This window comes from Octopus sinensis, linkage group LG10 (assembly GCF_006345805.1).
Source record: "Octopus sinensis linkage group LG10, ASM634580v1, whole genome shotgun sequence".
NCBI lineage: Eukaryota > Metazoa > Mollusca > Cephalopoda > Octopoda > Octopodidae > Octopus > Octopus sinensis.
This window is the reverse complement of record NC_043006.1, coordinates 34,223,554-34,243,280: the sequence shown is the minus strand read 5'-3', so window position 1 is coordinate 34,243,280 and position 19,727 is coordinate 34,223,554.

Here is a 19,727-nt window from a genome sequence, read left to right as displayed (position 1 = left end):
CCATTCAAGTTCTTAATAAACAGAAACCACATTAAGAACTTGTTTTCTATCTTTATTAAATAGGTTAAGCTTCAAAGTTGTAAAGAACTTAACCATTTTGGAATAAACAACAAATTAGAATGTTGTTAACAATTTTGTCTTTGATGCCTTTTCTTTGACAAGCCATTAAGTATATATATTATCTTATAATGTCCATGTTGCATACTGGAATGGGTTGGACAGTTTGACAGGCGCTGGCAAGGCTGGAAAGCTGCACCAGACCCCATTTGCCTGTTCTGGCATGATTTCTATGGCTGGATGCCCTTCCTAATGCCAACTACTTTAGAGAATAAATATACTGGATACTTTTTATGTGGCACTAGCGCTGGTGTTTTTTATGTGACACAAACACCCATGATACACACATTGACCAGTGGCCAAGCACAGTGAAAGCCAATGGAATTCAATGACTAATACAATCTACTATTATTACAAACATACACATGACAAGTGGCCCCAAACAAACTGACTTACTAGGTGTCAATATCATTTTCCTGTTGTCATCGTAATCACAAAAGTTTTTTCTGTTACAAATAATAATTATTTTTAGATTTGGATTTCACACAGATTTTTGCCCTTCTGTCGGCCAACCAAATAATTTGTCACTACAAGAAATATAATGGGTGCAAAACCCCGATGTAGCCACACCCATACATTCCATCCTTCATCACCAGCACCATTTTAACATTTGTTCTTTCTATATTTAATATAATGAAATTATTGTATACAGTGCTCAGGTGCACCACAGCTGCTCAGGTGCACCACAACTGCTCAGGTGCACCATAATTTGTGTCGATAGACAAGACTTCTCCAGCCCCATTTGATACCAAACATAGTTTCATTCCCTTCTTTAAACAGCTGTTATCCTCCATTCATATTGTGATACACATTATATCTAATTAACCTCACACCCAGTTTTTCTCTCAGCCCATCTGTACTTCAAGGTTAATACACACATTACACACCCAGAAAAACATTTTTGCTTCATTTCTTTCTCATCTTTGCAAGTCCAGTGCATTCAAGGACCATGTCTCACTGCCATGCAACATCACATTTTTCATACAAGCATAATGCAATTTGGCTTTCATTCCGAGGGAGAAGCCTTTTGTTGCCAACAGACGTAAATGTTTACTGAACTTTTTCCAATCCACTGAATTTTTGACTAAACTGTGGTTACAACACTTTCTAAACACCCACTCTCACAACTAATCATGTTTCATACATATCAGAAACTATCAATTACTTCTAGGATGCTGTCTAGACATTTTAGAAAATCTATTTTCCAAATGTACTTAATTCTTATTGCTCCAGTGCATCTGCTGCATATAAAAATCTACCTTCTTTGTTAGTTTGCAGGTGGACCCACCACAACCATCGTCTTTGAATGGTAGACCATACGAAATTTCTAGCAACTCCTTTTTTGCTTACTAGGTATAACAATTTCCCTGATGACATTAGGGGTCCCTGTCTTCTTCCTTCTTATTTATTATAACTATAGTCTTTGTTAAGTTTCCATGTCTGCAATTTCTGCTAAAGATCTATAAAGTTTTGCTATGTGAGTTACTGCATACAAGGGTTCCCATAAACAGCTAGTCTTAGATTCTCCCATTCTGGATTGGAGGGTTATAATAAACAAGAGGTTGGTAACTGAACCTTAAGGCTTTCTTTAGGCTGATGAATGCTAAACGTCAGAGCTTACCCCTAAGTTGTTCTCTTGTAGTTGTCTTACTAAGAATACAGCATCCTCTTCCTGGCATCTCATCCAGGTTAATCCTATTCCTAATCAATTTTGTAATAACTTCTGTAACTTCCATTACCTGGTTCAGTAGTTTATAATAATATTGTCATATTAGTCATTAGGTATTCCACCGTTATTTGATTGGTGTGGAAACTGGAAGGATTGGGCAGCATCCTGTTTGAAAGGGGGGTTTAGGAGGGCCATGTCCACATGATGTCAGTGTAAAGGCTTCAAATAACATAAGATATTTGGCACCATTTTAAAGAAGTGATGACAAGAGCCCAAAAAAGTCAGTGACCTTGCAGATTGGCATTCAAAGCAGCAAGTGCAGACTGGACAGCCAGGTTTGTGAGGTGGTGGACTGATGGACTGATTAAGTTTTATTGTTGTCTGGTTCAGTGTGGATCTCCAGGTGTGTACTGGGGGTGGGATGAGGTCACAAACAGGAAAACTAGTCTTACATAGAAATATATAGGAATAAGTTATTCCTGAATGGTTGGGAATTGGTGGCAATTTACATACAGAAGCTCATCATCATCATCGCCATCGTTTAACATCCGCTTTCCATGCTGGCATGGGTTAGACTGTTAGACTGAGAACTGGTGAGCCAGAAGGCTGCACCAGGTTCCAATCTGATTTAGCAAGTTTTCTACAACTGGATGCCCTTCCTAATGCCAACCACTCCAAGAGTGTAGTGGGTGCTTTTATGTGCCACCGGCACGAGGGTCAGTCAGGTAGTTCTGGCAACAACCATGTTCAAAAGATGTTTCTTACATGCTACCTGCACAGCAGCCAGTCCAGCAGCACTGGCAACAACCACACTTGAATGTTGTTTTTATGTTAAACTGTTGTATGTCCAAATTTGGCCAAATGTGTTGTTACCAATATTTATTTTTGCTCGCAACAGCCAGCTCTTTTGGTCAAGCTATTGTATCTCCAGCTACTTCAGATGCCAAGATATCAAAACTGTCAAAGTGTGATACAATGGTTTTGCTATGGAATGGTGAAACTATTTTTTCATTTTCTGAAAAATCAACGCCTTGGATTTACGACACTTTTGCATAATAGTAACGCTGTATACAGTTATCTAAAGGCCAGGTCTTTCCTCAGCATTCCTCAAGTCAGATCACTGCTTTTCACTGGTGTATCTGCTGCCTACAGTCTCTCTCTGTTAAGAGCTTGGGATATCAAGGCTGATGATACTCAACCCTACACAGAGGCTGTAGCATTGGCAGAGATTCCTGAATGGTGATCAGGTGTTGTCAACCTTTGTCAGACATATTCTTCCTCATCATTTTGATGCAACTGCAATCCTTAGTCAAGTCAAGCAAACCCAAAGAATAGGCACCTGACATCTTTGCTGTTGTTAAGTGCACACAGCTCTCTAATGTGGCCAGTAGCAGCTCTCTGATGTGGTGAAGAAGAATCATGACATTCTCAGAAACCTTTGGGTATCAATGAGAATGAAGGCCAGTGCTGGAGGAAACTTCAACTTCAGTTGTGAAGACCCAAGAAAATGAGTGCGAGAAGGTTTTTTTTAAAAATACAGTTCCATATTTAAGAAATGAGGAATTATGTACATTATTTACATTATTTACATTAGACAGATATTTGTCCTTATCTTGTTTGTTGTTAACACAGTGTTTTGGCTGATATACCCTCCAGCCTTCTTCAGGTATCTTGGGGAAATTTCGAACCTGGGTTCTCATTCCTAAGGTATTTTTTCGATATTATTATTATTATTATTATTATTATATTATTATTATTATTATTATTATTATTATTATTCAGGTCACTGCCTGGAATCGAACTCGGAATCTTGAGGTTAGTAGCCCGTGCTCTTAACCACTACGCCATATAATAATAATAATAATAATAATAACAATAAGGAGAACACCGGGGACGTTTAAGATGTAAGAAGGAAAATACAGAGCTCCGAAATCTATCCACAAACATCGAAAACAAGGACACCCTATGGAGCCAAAGATTTACTAACAAAGAATTGGACTATATCCGAGTAAGTAATACTAATTGAAATTTATTACTATTTTCGAAACGAAATGATGTATTTTGACTCGATATTATCTCCACCTCTAACACAACACATGTAAACATGCGTGGAACAACACGATCATCCCCGACCTCAAACACCATGTACAAAGGAACTACGAAGAAATTAAATGCCACCGATACTATTCAACCCAAGAATAACAATCGAGCGGTACGTACATTAAACTTACAACAAAAAATGTACGAAAAAATACACGTGCGAAATAATGTGACAACAGAAATAAACGGGCCGGTACCCTACGAAAATGACGACCGTCAAAATAATGGGCCGGACGTTGTACCTCATGTCCCGCAATTAAAACCCAAAAGACGTAAATGGACACGTGAGGAATACATTTCTATCTTACACGCATACTTCACAGCAATGCTCTACCCAAAAAATGAAAATACAACAACACATACATATAAAATATGGAAGGAAAATAATAGAGATATAGACTTGGATACAGCAATGAACCCTAATAAATTAGCTAACGTACGAAGATACATTCTCAAAGCCAAAAAAATATCAGAAATAGAAATAGAACATTTAAAAGAAAAAATACACCAGGAAAATGTAGATAGAAGCCACACAACAATGCCCAATAATATAAACACTGAAACTGTAAAACACGAAGACAAACGCAACATTCCCAACAAACACGATGTAAACAACGAAGGGGAGCCTAATGATTATGATAATATAAAAAATAAAATAATCAAAGAACTGAAAACCACAGAGCCCAAAATGGACCACCGACCATACCTCCCAAGAATAAAAATAAACGCAATAACAACACCAATTATAAACAACATAAACCTAGCCGTCACTGAACTAGCCACTGAAACAAAAAAAAGTGATATCACTGAACTAAATGACTTGATATACGCAGCAGCCACTGCAGCCACAAAAGAAGCTGGATACTCACCCAAACCCGCCCAAACAGGAGTACCACCACCCAAACAAACCCTGTGGATAAATAACATCCAAAACAAAATTTAAAAAATTAGAAAAGACCTGTCGATTCTTAATGAAATCAGCAAACAAGCAATGCTACTGAGCAACAAAAAGAGAACAAAAATGCTCCGCAAATATAACATCACAGAAAAAGATTTGCCGGAGATAAAAGAAAAGCTGAAGCAAGATATCCTCGCCAAAGCTCAAAGGATCCGCCGGTACGAGAAACGCCAACGCTTCTTTGAACAGAACAAAAAGTTCAACTCCAACCCCAAAAAGTTCTACCAAGAACTGGGAAAAAATAAAATAGAAGTCACTGCAGCACCAACGGCAGAAGAATTGGAAGAATTCTGGAGAGAAATATGGTCGGCAAACGAATAGCCAAAAAAAAGGAGTACCAAAATAACAAACTCGGCATCTGAACAACTTTGGACCCCCATAACAACTGAAGAGGTCACCCAGGCACTGCAAAAACTAAGCAACTGGAAGGCACCTGGGCATGACAAGATCCCCAACTTCTGGTTGAAATATCTAACAGGAATGCACAAAAAGCTGGCTGAAAACTTTAACAGCATACTAGCAGAGCCAGAGACAATGCCTGAATGGCTCACGAAGGGGAAAACCATCTTAATTCCCAAATCAAATGAAACAACAAAACCAGAAAACTACAGACCAATAACCTGCCTCCCTACTATGTTCAAGGCATTTACTGCAGTGATATCGCAAAGGCTGAACAAGCACCTGGACAAAAACAAACTGTTCCCAGAAGAGCAGAAAGGATGCCGCAAAGACTCATATAGCTGTAAAGATCAACTAATGATTAATAAAGCCGTAACTGAAGACAGCCACAGAAAGAAGAAAGGCCTCAGTATGGCCTGGATTGACTACAAAAAGGCGTTTGATAGCATCCCCCACACATGGATCCTCGAAACACTAGCCATTAACAAAGTAGCACCAACAATCATAAAATTCATAGAGCACTCTATGAATAAATGGCAAACAGTCCTACACCTCCAAACAAAAGAGGGACTCATGAAAACCAAAGACATCCCCATTAGAAGAGGAATATTCCAGGGAGACACGCTCTCTCCACTCCTTTTCTGCTTGGCACTGTCACCTCTATCTGATATGCTAAATAGAACTGGATGCGGATATAAATGTTACGGCAAAACGATCAGCCACCTTTTATATATGGATGACCTAAAACTATACGCTGCAAATGACAAACAGCTGGAAACACTATTAAAGACAGTTCATGGATTTACCAAAGAAATAGATATGAAATTTGGATTAGAAAAATGTGCCAAAGTAACCATGAAAAGAGGAAAACTAGTTAAGAGTAACAACATCACACTAGATAAAACCAATGAAATAAAAGAATTAGACCAAAGCCAAACTTACAAATACTTAGGAATCCATGAACTAGATAAGACACAACACACACAAATGAAAGAGAAAATAAAAAAAGAATATTATAGATGAGTTAGATCAATACTAAAAACAGAGCTCAATGCTAAAAACAAGATAATAGGTATCAACACTTTAGCTGTCCCAGTTATAAGTTACAGCTACAATATCCTTAACTGGACACGAAATGAACTGTCCAAAATAGATAGGAAAACAAGAAAAATACTGACAGGATCTAGGATGCATCACCCAAAATCTGACATAGAAAGACTATATATACAATGTATAGAAGGTGGTAGAGGCCTTATACAGCTGGAAAACTACTATAAAATAACCACCATAGGACTGCAAAAATACCTACTTCAGAAGGAAGGAAAACTGATCCAGATAGCAGCAAAACACGAGCAAAACAAAAAACTGTTCTCAGTATTTAAGGAAGCTGACAAATACAAACAAGAAATCATACCACCTAATAAACACAAAGAAGAAGAAGAAGATGATGAAGAAACAACAAAAGCTATAAAACAAATGAAATCCAAACTAAAAATAGAACAGCAACGAGCCATGATAAAACGATGGCAAGAAAAGCCCCTTCATGGTAAATACTGCACTAAACTAAACGCAAAAGAAATAGACAAAGAAAAATCCCAGCAATGGTTGAGAAGCTCAGGACTCAAAGCAGAAACAGAGGGATTTTTAATTGCAGCACAAGACCAAAGCCTCCCCACCAGAAATTACCAAAAACATGTAATGAAAAGAAATATTACAAGTAACTGCAGAATATGTGGAGATGGACAAGAAACAATAAATCATATTATCTCTAGCTGCCCAGTCCTGGCTAAGAAGGAATATATTCACAGACATGACAGAGTTGGAACCTACATACATTGGAAGCTATGCCAACATTATGGAATAACAACAGAAAAAAGATGATATAGGCACACACCAGAAAAGGTCACAGAAAACGAGAAAGCAACCATACTCTGGGATATGCCGATACACACAGATAGAGAAATTAAGGCCAACAGACCAGATATAGTTGTCAGAGATCATGAAGAAAAAAATGCTTTCTAATTGATGTATCAATACCGGCAGATGACAACGTATCTCTAAAAGAAATGGAGAAACTCTCAAAATACAAAGACCTGGAAATAGAGGTAACTAGAATGTTGAACCTGAAAACAGAAACAATTCCTATCATAGTAGGTGCATTAGGCATGATAAAAAAATATTCAGACAAATACATAACAAAAACACCAGGACTTACAAACACATATAACATACAGAAAATTGCACTACTAGGCACTGCACACATCCTACGCAGAACACTTTCCATACAATAACCATCAGAGCATCACAACAAATCACAGCACATACCCAAGGCACACAGAGCTGCGCTTGGTAGTGAAGTGAAAGCACGCTATAAAAATAAAACTACTGAACAACAACAACAACAACAACAACAACAACAACAACAACAACAACAACAACAACAACAACAACAACAACAACAACAACAACAACAACAACAACATTAGGAAAAATAGGAATGAGAACCCAGGTTTGAAATTTCCCCAAGACACCTGATGAAGGCTGGAGGATATATCAGCCGAAATGTTGTATTAACAACAAACAAGATGAGAACAAATATCTGTCAAATGTAAATAATGTATTTTTTTAATGTTTTTATGCTATTTTATTTTTCATTTTACCTCCCGTATCAGTGATCTGGCATCTAATTCTGTGTTCCTTTATGTTTCTCTTCCTTTTCCTGTCATATCTCGTGGTAGTGGATGGGTTATTAAATTTCAAGCAGGGGTGATGGTGGTGTAGTTCTTAACTCCTGAAATCCCTGGCATTTCAGGCCAAAGATTAACTCTACAAGCACAGGAATTTCAAATGTTTCCATAATCCCTGCAGAGCAATGAACCTCAATGCAATTGTTGTTGTTGTTATTGTTCAGTCCTGTGATGAACTTTGATGTAACAAACTTATCTAAAATATTCCAGCCATGGCCATCCTGTAATTTTAGAGGTATCTATAGATTACATCATTTAATATATAGATACCTCTAATATATACTATATGTGGAGGTGCAATGGCCCAGTGGTTAGGGCAGCAGACTCATGGTTGTAGGATCACAGTTTCGATCCCCAGACCGGGCGTTGTGAGTGTTTATTGAGCGCAAACACATAAAGCTCCATGAGGTTCTGGCAGGGGGCGGTGGTGAGCTCTGCTGTATTCTTTCACCACAACTTTCTCTCACTCTTTCTTCCTGTTTTTGTTGTACCTGTATTTCAAAGGGTCAGCCTTGTCACACTCTGTGTCTCGCTCAATCTCCCCGAGAACTACGTTAAGGGTACACGTGTCAGTGGAATGCTCTGCCACTTGAACCTTAATTTCACAAGCAGGCTGTTCCGTTAATCGGATCAACTGGAATCCTCGTCGTCATAACCGACAGAGTGCCACAATATACTGTATTAACAAATATATATTCTCCTTCATTAAGACACTAAGATATAATTTGAGGGAGATTTAGCTACTATTTCTAGCCGGTTGATGACTCAATCAACCACATAAAATAGCAGCTGTTTTTTTACTCATATCATATCCTGCTGCTTCAAAACATTAAATAATTTAACTGTAGGAATGTTGTGGTTATAATGCCTTTTCCCATAGATCTGTCTGCTCAGCCAGTCTAGCTTGTAGACTAAACAACAAAAAATAAACACCACCACCAACATCACTACCAACACCACCCCTACCTGAAATTTAATATACCACCCCGCCCCCATCATTTCCTCCCTCCCCACCACCACTAGAGAATAAGAGGAAGGAGGAGATAAAGGAACAGAGATTTAAGTATCAGTTTACTGAGAAGAGATGCAGTGGAAGCAGGGTGGGGTGGGGGAAGGAGGTGAACTGAATATAAATAACATTAGAAAAGAAAAACAGCACTTCCCTACCCATGCACTCGGCTACCTGGGTCTTCGCAACCTTGATGGAACCGACAACGGGGTGGGGCAGCAGAATTTTGGGAGAGTGAAATGTAAATAACCTGCAACGAAATGGTAGATTATAAACAATGCTAATCCTTTCTACTGTATTTGAAATTTGGTGGGAGGGAGAGGTCGAGTTCATTGACCCCAGTTTTTGACTGGTACTTAATTTATCGACCACCTCGCCCACCCCATCCCGAAAGGATGACCGGCAAAGTCAACCATGACAGCATTAGAAGTCAGGATCTAAAAATAGACAAAATGCTTGTCTCAGCATTGTAACAATTTTGCCAGTTCACTATTATAATAATAATAATAATAATAATAATAAGGATAATAATAATAATTGGAATGATAGCAAAAGGGGCTGATTGCTACTTAGCTCAGATACCAGGAAACCCCAAAATGGCAGAAATTCAAAAGATAGTGCTCATGAGAACTGCCCATATCCTACATAAAATACTGTCTATGTAATTTCAAATTTTAAAACAGCCTCATAATTTTCTTAAACATTCTCTAGAACAATACTATCTACAAAACCAAATATAACACATGAACTTCTACCTTGTTGTTTCTTGAGGTCTCTGGGTGAGACTTGGAGTCAACTTGTACAAATACAAAGCAAAAGTCAAACATATAATAATAATCTTTTCAACTCTAGGCACAAGGCCAGAAATTTTGGGGTAGTTAGTAGGGTAATCGATTAGATCAACCCTAGTATGCAACTGGTACTTAATTTATCGACCTCAAAAGGATGAAAGGCAAAGTCGACCTCGGCAGAATTTGAACTCAGAACTTAAAGACAGACAAAGTACCATTAAGCATTTCACCCGGCATGCTTAGGTTTCTGCCAACCTGGCACCTTAATAATGATGATAATAATAATAATAATAATAATAATAATAATAATAATAATAATAATTCGTTCTACTATGGGCACAAGGGCAGCCATTTTGGGGGTCTAGTTGATTATATCAACTCCAGTGTTTCACTGGTACTATGGTTTATTGACCTCGAAAAGATGAAAGGCAAAATTGACCTCGGCAGAATTTTAACTGAGTGTAACGACAGCCTTATTATAAATCTATATATATATAAAGCTGAAGTTGTCTGTGTATGGCAGGTTTGGTAGCCTTCAACTAACACTATCTCCTCCAAGACCCTGCGACGCAAGTTGACCAAAATTGAGAGTATGATAGAAGAAGGCTTCAAATCGGACTATGTTAACACCAAAAATTATTCACATCAAAAAGGTGCTTTTTTCTATGAAAATCCCTATTTTTTACGAGTTTTTGACTGCTGTGTCGCCATTTTTCGGTGTATTTCAACCAGAAAAATGTTCACTTAAAGAGAATAACAAGCTACATAATGCAAAATTTTTACTTTTCAAAAATTCCAATTCTAAAGGGTCGAAACAAACCCAAGCAATGCTGAGCAATACTGCTAGCAATAATAATAATGGTTTCAAATTTTTCCACAAGGGCAGCCACTTTGGGGAAGGGGATAAGTCGATTATATAGATCCCATTGTTCCACTGGTACTTAATTTATTGACCCCCGCCGAAAGGCAAATTTGACCTCAGCAGAATTTGAACTCAGAACGTAGTGAAATAACATTAAGCACTTTGCCTGGCTTGCTAATGATTCTGCCAGCTTGGTGCCTTATTATAAATAATAATAATAATAATCTTTTCTATTTTAGGCACAAAGCCTGAATTTTGGGTGGAGAGCATAGTCAATTACATGGACCCCAGTTGCTTAACTGGCAGTTATTTTATGACCTCCCCCACCCACGAAAAGGAAGAAAGGTCAAGTTGAGGTCATTAGGATTTGAACTCAGAATGTTATGCCAGAAGAAATGTTGCTAATATTTCACCTGGCACCATAACAACTCTGCCAGCTTGATGCCTTAATAAGAATAATAATAACAATAATGTTAATACTGGTTTCAAATTTTGGCACAACGCCAGCAATTTCAGGGGAGAGGAATAGTGAATTACATTAACCCCAGTACATAACTGGTACTTATTTTATCATCCCTGAAAGTATGAAAGGTAAAGAATCTTGGCAGAATTTGAACTCAGAACATAAAAACAAATGAAACATTGCTAAACATTTTGCCAGTTCATTACCTTAATAATAATAATAATAATAATAATAATAATAATAATCATTTAATGTTGTTTTCCATGCTAGCATGGGTTGGACAGTTTGACTGAGGTGTGGAGAACCACTGGCTACACCAGGCTCCAATCTGATCTGGCAATGTTGCTACAGTTGGATGCCCTTCCTAATGCCAACCACTCCGAGAGTGTAGTAGATGCTTTATATGTGCCACAGGGGCGAGCCTGGCATGAATCACGTTCGGATAGTGCTTTTTATGTGCCACCAGCATGGGAGCCAGTCAGGGGGTACTGACATCAGCCACGTTCAGATGGTGCTTTTTACTTGCCACCAGCATGGGAGATAGTCAGGGGACACCAGCATCGACCATGTTTGGATGATGCATTTTACGTGACACTGGAACAGGAGCCAGTTAGGGGGTACTGGTCACAGCTAGATTTTGGTTTTACTTGACTCAACAGATCTTCTCAAGCATATTGTATCACCTGACACATCAAGGATACTCTTAAATGGACAAGACATGTAACACTGGCATTGGCCATGGTTGCAATCTCACTTTAGTTTCCAGGTCATCTCAAGCACAGCATATCTCCAAAGGTCTTGGTCTCAATAATTACTAGGCTTCAAATATTTTACCCCAGTGTCACTTTGATGGCATGCACTGCTCTCTCACTCAACAATAATGATAATAATAATTATTCTACTCTAGGCAGAAGACCTTGAAAATTTTTGATTATATTGACCCCCAATGGTACTTATTTTATTGACCCCAGAAGGATGAAAGGTAAAGTCGACCTCAGTGGATTTGAACTCAGAATGTAACAGCAGACAAAATACTGCTAAGAATTTGGATCAGCATGCTAATGATTCTGCCAGCTAATTACCTTAACAACAATGATGATAATAATAACAATAATAATAGTTTCTGTATTTTTTTTTTTTGTTTGGTACCAAAGAAATGGATGAATGAAGCCACATAAACAAAGTGAAAATGTGTGACTGTAAGAAGGGGGCAGGAGTAAAAAAATATGGCAGATAAATAAACACACAGCTTCCCCAAAACAACAGACAGCCACTTGAGGCTAATTAATGTACCCTCACCCTACATAAAATTAGGGGCACCCATCCTTCCAGTTTTTTTTATCTCCTCCTCATCATCACTGTTGCCACTTCCACCACCACTATGACAAGTATTGGACGAGGTGCCAGAGGGATGTTGCTAACCGAAGAAGTCTGACGAAACATATACATGTTTAAATTGAAGATAACATACATACTAGACTAGATATCCATCCCCCACCTTCTCCACACCCCATGTACAAGCTGAGATATCTTCCCCTTTACTACCATCTCTCTCTCTCTCTCTCTCTCTCTTGCTTTGTCTCTTTTATTCTCTCCCTCTCTACGTCTCAACTTACAGCTCAGCTTCACTTACCTTCTACCAGAAAGTTACTAACACATCCACTGCAATTCTTTGACTTACCTGTCTAACTTACCTGTTCTCCCTATATATATCTACACACACACATACACACACATTCATACACACACACACACGCATTCATACACACACATGCATTCATACACACACACACACATACACACTCACACACATTCATACACACACACACATGTGTGTGTGTCTGCCTATCCATTTCACTGACTCCATCCGTCATGTTCTCATCTCCCCTCCTCGCTCCTCTCCAAATGATGGTAGCCGTGATGCCTTACCATTTACCTTTGAGTCGTACAACTCATGCCACCATTACTATCAAAACAGTTGCTCAACCCACTAGAAATAGGAGCTAAATCTACCTCAAATTAAAAAAATACCTCGGACAATTTCAGATTGTATAGTGAACGAGTTGATAAGTCATCAAAATAATTAATTCCAGATAAATCAGATGGGGTGGTCATTTTAGGAACGTCGTTGGTCTTAGGCCCACTTGGTGACATAGTCTGACATGGGACTAGTAAACAACAAAAACAACAAGACCATTAACACTCATACCATGGATACCACCACCACCACCATCGCCACCACTATCACTACCACCACCATTGCCACTACCACCATCGCCATCATTATTGTGGATGCTGCTTGCAACATATGTGTGTCGGGTGAGGTGGGTTGTAGGTTGGTGGGGGTGGAGTGTGCATGGATGTGTATGGGGTGGGGTGGGGGGAATGGATGTATACGTGTCAGAATGCATGTATGTAGGTGTGTGCAAAGGTAACGGAATGTGTGTGTGTTTGTGTGTGTGTGCGTCTTCATAGTATTAGTAAGTGTTCAGATGAATGCAGGTAAGTGTGTGTGTGTGTGTTTATAAGTAGGTATATGTATGTATACATAAACACCTCTGTATGTGTGTGTGTGTATATATATATATATATTCATGTATGTGTATGTATATATATATAAAGGCATGCATGTATATGTATTTGTAAGACCTTGTATACATATGTTAGAATGTATAGCGATATATAAATATACACATTGTGTTTAGTATTTATGTGTGTGTGTGTGTGTACATGTGTGTATGCAGGAGTGTGTGTTGATATTATGGGATGGAAAATGTAGACAGGTAGACAGAAAGAAGAGAGATGCCAGTGCTTATAAGGGGAGGGGGTGTATGTCTGTGTGTGTGTAGGAGACAGTATGTGTGTGTGTGTGTGTGTGTGTGTGTGTGTATATATAGACATATACACACAAAGAAAATGACAAAGGTAAAAGCAGAGAAATAAAAATAGAGAAAGATAATGATGCAAATAGAATGTGTGTGTGTGTATGAGAGAGAGAGAGAGAGAAATAGAGAGAGAGAAAGAGAGAGAGAGAAAGAGAGAGAGAGAAGAGAGAGAGAGAGATGCTTACATACTTAGATTAAGAAATTGAGAAAGTGATATAGTAAGCATGTGTATGTATATATATTGTAAATTTGTATAAGTATGATAATATATACGTATCTATATATGCGTGTGTGCATGACAGAGAGAGAGGGAGAAAAGAGAGAGTGAGAGAGAGATTACTAAACACGTGCTTCCTGTAAAGTGATTGGAGTGAGAAAAAGAGACATACTGAGGTTGCTACGGCAACCTGAAGAAATTTTGGAAACTCTCAGAAGTTCTGTGTACATTTACCCACACACACACACATATATATAGGGAAGTTTGGTGTTTCTATTTTGTGCTGTGCCAGAGAATATTGGTAAAAAAAACCAGCAACAACATGGATTACATACACGACATGAGAAAGTCACTTTTGAAGTACCATTTTGTAAAAGACCTTGGGAAATCTGTGAGTAATGAGAGGCTCTGAAATATTTAACTTGCTTTTTCTGTTTTCCCCAACTGAATCACATTTTTCCCCTTTACACAAACCACACACATTTCACACTTTCTTTACCCAAATTACACACATTTCCCACCCAAATTACACATCTTTCTTTACCCAAATTACACATCTTTCTGTCTGAATGCTTTGATTTTATTGAGTTTTTTTTTTTTTATTCCATTTTGTGTAACTTTTCCTTGGATCTTTCTCGTGTGGACACAGACTTAGTTGAGCAGTTTAGAAGTTTGCTTCCCAATCACAAAGTCCTGGGTTCAATTCCACTGTGTGGAATCTTGTACAAGTATTTTACCATAGTTTCAAGCTGACTTAAGCTTCACGAATGAAACTGAATGAAATTGTATGGCAGTTTGCTGGGTAGATGGTACCCGTGGCTCAAAGGGCCAACTTTATTACACTGATCTAAACTGAAAATCCCATTAAGGGTATGTATGCCTGTAGAATACTTGCCAATTTATATCCAAATTTGATGAGTTCAATTAATTGCATAACTCAGAAGTAATTAGTGAAGCCGAGAGAGAGGATCCATGATTTTCCTCCTTAATTGTCAAGTCCTAATTAATTAATGTTACACTGATTAGCAAAGGGACCTACATAGTTTCTACAAAATCCTTAACATTACATTGGGTCAATTGTCAATAAATTGCTGTCTCTTAGACAAGTCTGGTCTGCTGAGTTGTAAATGAAACCATCTGACCTGCTAGAAACAACTGAGAAATCTCCCTCAAATCAACTTTCTTTAAATATTAAAGCGACACATTGGATAATGAATTCCAAGAGGTGCAAGCTAGAGTAAACCAACAAAATAAAAAGGACATACTGCCTTAATCCCTTCATTTGGCTCTCCTCTCACTTACTCTCCCATTTTCCCCACTTGTCTCTATTTACTGATTCCCCCCTCTCTCTTTCTTTCTCATTCAACTTTATCCTCCTTCCACTCGTCCTCACACTTATTTCACCTTACTTTCCTCCTACTTAGTTCCTCAATCTCTTCATTTTTCTCCTATTTCCTGCTTCACCTTCTCACTATACTTGCTCTTCTCCTCACTCTTTCACTTGACTCTCCTCCTACTTCTCTTCTCGTGTCACCCACTTCCTCTCTTACTCAACTCATATTCCTACCTCTGACTGTCCCTCCTCTGTCAAACTGACCAACTGACATATTGTTGTGCTGAGAGGAAAAGAAACAGCTGCCATTGTGAGGAGAGTTCTTTACTGTCAGGAACACATGGGATGGCCATGTGGATTGGGTGTAAGAGCTGTTAGCCATAGATCATCATCATCAACATCATTGTTTTAGAATCCACTTTTCCATACCTGTATGGCTCAAATGGAGTTTATTGAGGTAGAGTTTCTGAGGTTGGATGCCCTTCCTGTTGCTAACCCTTGCATGTTTCCAAGGAAGATAATGCTTCCCCATGGTCAGATATATTTTTAGTAGAATATTAGAAATGAATGACATTCATTTAGAACAATCACATCACTATCAAGACAAGGAAACACAAACGTACATACACACTCACTCACACACAGGCTTCTTTCAGTTTCCATCCACAGAATCTACTCACAAAGCCTTGGTCAGCCTGGGGCTATAGTAGAAGATACTTGTTCAAGCCACCACACATTCAGATTGAACCTGAAGTCATGTGATTGGGGAACAGACTTCTTAACCAAACAGTCACACCCACACGAACACCTCAACAGTTTGTTTTGATTCCAGGTGTATCATCTGACTCTGCTCTGCCACATGTCCTCCAATCATTCAGGAATATCTTAAAATTCCATGTTATAATACAAGAACAACCCCAACCAATTATTTACATTCGATTGATGGATATTTGTCCTCATCTTGTTTGTTGTTAACATGTTTTGACTGGTGTACTCCCAGCCTTCTTCTGGTGTCCTGGGGAAATTTCGAACCTGGGTTCTCATTCCTAAGGTATTTTCCGATGTTATTACTATTATTACTATTATTATTATTCAGGTTACTGCCTGGAATCGAACTCGGAATCTTGGTGTTAGTAACCCGTGCTCTTAACCACTACGCCATATGCCCGAAGAAAGGATAGGAAAATATTAGATTTATTATAAGTCTTAAAATTCACTTCATAATTGCCCACGGGCATATGGCAGCTCACAGGTATATGGCATAGTGGTTAAGAGAGTGGGCTACTAACCCCAAGATTCCGAGTTCGATTCCAAGCAGTGACATGAATAATAACAATAATAACAACAACAACATCAAAAAATGCCTTGAGAATGAGAACCCAGGTTCAAAATTTCCCCAAGACACCTGATGAAGGCTGGAGGGTACATCAACCGAAACGTTGTGTTAACAACAAATGAGATGAGGACAAATATCCGTCAAATGTAAAATAATGTAAATAATTCTTCATCTTTCATATATAGAACTGAACCCCAGCTAAATTCTCAATGGCAGGTATGGAAGATGGCTTCCTGTTACGAAGTTGGCCAACACTCTGCCAGAATACTTTACTGACCAATCTAAAGTCACAGTCCTGCTTGACCCCCTTTGCTTTGGATGTTTTTACTGTTTCTGTTTCACACTTCAATGTGCCACCTGTGTGGAGGGGAAGACTTCTTTTCGAGCTAACCTTTGTAAGACCTCTTTCTTAGCTTCGATGGCATTTTTAGCCCCATCATTAAACCAATGGATTGTTTGTCCACCTGACCCCACAGCGAGTCACTTTCATCCACAGTATTATACAGCTGAAGAAGAAACTCTTCTTAAACAAAACAATCTCCACCCCAATTTGACATCCTGATTTTGTTCAGGAAAATCTCAAAATAAGGATGTCTCGGCAATTTTAGTTTTTGATTCCACCATCCAACAGGGTTTCCCATTTTATCCTATAAGTTTCACTGGACCTGCCTGTTTGGTGGGTTTTTCCTGTTATATGGGGTCATCCCATAAACAATGCAGCTGTTTTCAGTTGCATGAACTAAAAGTCAGAGGAGGACGGGATAAACTACCTGCATCAACTTGTTATAAAAGCAGGTAGTAATTTTACCTTGTGCTTATTCTTAGTGCAAGTTTTGGAGAGTGCAGTTTGATTTTAACAGTTAATTTTCAAAGCTATAATGGAAGTGACGAAGGAGCATATTCAGCATATTTTGCTTTATGAGTTCAACAAAGGCAACAATGCAATGGAAAGTGCAAGGAATATTAATGCAGTACATGGGGATCGGACAATAAGTGTAAGCCAGTATCAACGGAGGTTCTGGAAATTCTAAGCCAGAAACTACAGCCTAGGAGACGAGCTTTATCCTGGAAGATCTACAGATCTCAACGAGGATGTCCTGCAAACCCTGGTGGAACAAAATCCCACTGTAACTGTTGAGGAACTAGTAGAAAAGCTTGGGTTTGGTCATTCAACCATTCATTGACACCTACACTAGAAGAAAATCACTGTATCATAGTGGTTACATCAATTTTATATTATATGTTCTTCCTTTATGAGCAGGGTGGGCTACTGGACATGAAGAAAATTTTAACTGAGCCACATCTGAAAGGTCATGCACTGTATATCTTGATATAAGGTCATTATATCACACCCATATGGTTATGATGTATGTGCCTAATGTACCCTTATCCAACCAGTAGTCGAGATGGGTATATTTGGCTTTGTATATTTGTACCCCAGCATCACTTTTTGTTCTCTCATGCAAAATTAATAGTAATAACAACAACAATAATAATACAGTTCTATATTTAAGAGATGAGGAATTATGTATATTATTTACTTTTGACGGATATTTGTCCTCATCTTGTTTGTTGTTAACACAACATTTCGGCTGATATACAAACCTTCATCAAGTGTCTTGGGGAAATTTTGAACCTGGGTTCTCATTCCTAAGGTATTTTCGATGTTAGCAAAGAGAGCCCAGGTTCAAAATTTCCTCAAGACACCTGATGAAGGCTGGAGGGTATATCAGCCGAAGTGTGTTAACAATGAACAAGACAAGGACAAATATCCGTCAAATGTAAATAATTTCCTCAAGACACCTGATGAAGGCTGGAGGGTATATCAGCCGAAACATGTTAACAATGAACAAGACGAGGACAAATATCCGTCAAATGTAAATAATGTAAATAATAATAGCCCTGATGCAGTATCAGACAGTGGCTTTCATGGCTTTTAATCTTAACTGACTGGAAGTGTTATCATGTACATTGTTTTGTCTTGGTATAAAAGATGGGCTACAGCAAATATTCTGCTCAATAACACAGATTTGCTTATCAGTTGTATGACCTTAACCAGTTGAGCATGTCCCTTAGTGGCTGACGATATGTGCATCTCTGATCATGAGCAAAAGTAGTCGGGGAGCATCATAGCCATGTGTTGAGAGGGATTCTTTGAGGTTTGAAAAATTCACCTCTGGAAACATGGGTATTTTGATTATCCTCCTTAAAACAACCCTTATTCAGGGACCTTTTGAGCAAAATGAGCTACTCAACTGAAAAAAATTCTAACTGGGCCCCACCTGCAAGGTCATGCTCTCTCTCTCTCATGCACACATGTATATATATATATATGTGTGTACATATAACCAGCCCACTCAAAAGTACCTTGGATCATAGGGTGATATGTCATTCTTGAGGAGACCTATTGAGTCAAGTACATTAAAACCAAAATCAAATGGAAATTATAGTTGTGATCCTTGTGCCAGTGGCATGTAAAAAACACCATCCGAACATGGCTGATGCCAGCACAGCTTTGACTGGCTTCTGTGCCGGTGGCCCATAAAAAGCACCCACTACACTCTCGGAATGGTTGGCGTTAGGAAGACCATCCAGCTGTAGAAACACTGCCAAATCAGACTGGATCCTAGTGCAGCCTCCTGGCTTCCCAGACCCCGGTCGAACCATCCAACCCATGCCAGCATGGAAAATGGACATTAAACTATTATGATGATGATGATGATGATATATATATATAAATAAATAAATACATAAATGGAGTTAAACGCAGGTGTTATTCAAATTCATCTCCAACATATGTTTCGAAGACAACATTGGTATTATTCCAAAGGAATTCTGTTA